Source organism: Tarenaya hassleriana, unplaced genomic scaffold, assembly GCF_000463585.1.
Source record: "Tarenaya hassleriana unplaced genomic scaffold, ASM46358v1 Cleome40, whole genome shotgun sequence".
Taxonomy (NCBI): domain Eukaryota; kingdom Viridiplantae; phylum Streptophyta; class Magnoliopsida; order Brassicales; family Cleomaceae; genus Tarenaya; species Tarenaya hassleriana.
The window spans coordinates 1226199-1228560 of record NW_010966882.1 but is presented as its reverse complement, the minus strand read 5'-3'; positions in this window follow the sequence as shown (position 1 = coordinate 1228560).

Genomic DNA, 2362 nt, shown 5'->3' with positions numbered 1-2362 from the left:
TTTATAAACCTTAATTTATAACTTTTAAATAAACTTTATAATTTTACAAATATATGTATATATATATATATATATTTATTATCTTTATTTAATATCTATATTATTTTTATTTAATATTTATATTTTATTAATATTTTTTTAATTAATTATTTTTTAAATTTTAATTTAATTCTTCTAAAAAACCTGAAATTCTAAATTTTTTTTATTTATTTTTATATTAATTTTAGCAACGAAATTGCATTGCTAATTTTGCAACGCAATTTCATTGCAAAATTAGCAACTCATTTTTTTCATTGCAAAAGCGTTGCAACGCTTTGCAACGCTTTTGTAACGAAATAATTGTGTTGCAAATAGCAACGAAAATATTTCGTTGCAAAGCGTTGCAATTTTTGCAACGAATTGAAACGCTATATTGGTTTGCAACGACGAGTTAGCAATGAAAATTTTTTCGTTGCAATTTAGTTGCAAACACTGTTTTGCAATGAAATTTGTAGGTTTGCAACGAAAAATTTTCGTTGCTAAAAGACTGTTTTTTTGTAGTGATACATATCACAATCATGGGTACTTGTTGTGAACGAGTGACTGGATGACCCGCATGAGATTATCACATGGACAGAGTCATGACTTAAATCTCATACAGCGGTTCGTTCTTGGATCCTCATACCTGAGATGTCTAGAGTATCTGATATGAGGAGTGTCGTCTCTTGATTGCGTCAAATGTCGTCTTTAACAAGAGACTTGGGTCAGGTGGACCGAGGACGTGCGAGCGCCGGACTGACCTGATGAACAAGAGACTTGGTCCGGAGCTGACCAAAACTTGGTCAGCCGGACCAAGGCAGGCGGTCCGAAGGCTTCGGACTAAGCTTGGTCCGGCGGATTGGGATCTGAAATTTTCCAAAATTTCGGATTTTAGGTTTTCTAAACTTATTTAAGTTTGGAATTTCGTCCAAACTTAATTAAGGCTGCCCTAAAACTAAAAGAGACATCTAAGAACCCTAGAGAATTCATTCTTTTGGATTTTGAGCTTCTTGGGTTTAGATCTCGTCTCTTGAGTAACCCTTTTCTTCACTAATCCTAGCAGATACGTTCCAAATCATTTGGAATCCTTTCCGTCGGTGTGGATACGTATAGAGGGACTGTAACTTCAGTTCTGGGTGATTAAGAACAGGTTTCGGATCGATATTTGCTTCAAGTTTCATCGGGAATGGGGTAAGTAACGATTCCCTCGGTGATAGACACGATTTTCGGGGTTTTGCAAGTTTGGTTGCGTGTGACGTTTGATTATGTTTAGATCTTCCTTCCGCTGCATGAAACCTAGTAACCAAACTCTAGATCGATGAGATCGCATGTTAGGAACCCGTATTGAACCCCAACAGGTAATCTTTGAACGAAGCCATTGCAGATTCCGAATTCCCGGTAACGAGAAGATCATCGACGTAGACAAGTACATGGAGACGTGTCTGTCCTTGGTTGAGCACAAACAACGAGTGATCAGATTTTGATTGCAGGAATCCATAGTCTCGTAAGGCTGTTGTCAGTTTGGAGAACCAACAACGAGGGGCCTGCTTAAGTCCGTACAAAGATTTTCGCAGACGGCAAACTTTGAGTTAGTAGGAGAAAAATCCGGAGGAAGTTTCATGTAAGCTTCATCCATCAGATCACCGTGTAGAAAAACGTTATGGACATCCATTTGATGTACATTCCATCGACGAGCAGCTGCAACCGCAAGAAATGTACGGACGGTTACCATTTTGGCCACCGGTGCAAAAGTGTGACACCCGTAACACGTGTACAATATACGGGCTGTGCCACATGGACAATAGTAATAAAATAATAATAATGCGGAAGCAAAAGTACGAAATCCAAAAACATTTTAAATAAACCAGAGTAAGCAGCGGAAAATACAACAGGCGATCAGTATCGCAAAACAACACATGTCCGAATAGTTATAATTTAACCGTACAAAATGCGGGAAATACAAGTCTCGTAACCCAAAATGTAAATCCCGTACATGATGCTGCCTCTCTCAGGTCGTCGTCTGCCGGATGCGCTGGGCGTAATCCTCGTGATCTGAAAAATGTAAACCACGAGGGCTAAGCACAACTGCTTAGTGAGTAGCCCGGGTTGAACCCGGAAATCTCGTTCCCAACGAGAACGGTACAGTCGACATTTCCATGAAAACACATGCAATAAGTAACACACAGTAAGCACATCAATACAAACACAAACACGCCCGTATGGAATCCACCATAAGGCTTAGCCATATACCCTGGTCAAATCCATGACCAGGAGCGAATCCACGCCCGTCACCCGCGTGACGTTGGCCATCGCATCACATGCGATCGTGCGCGTCTCCTGCGCC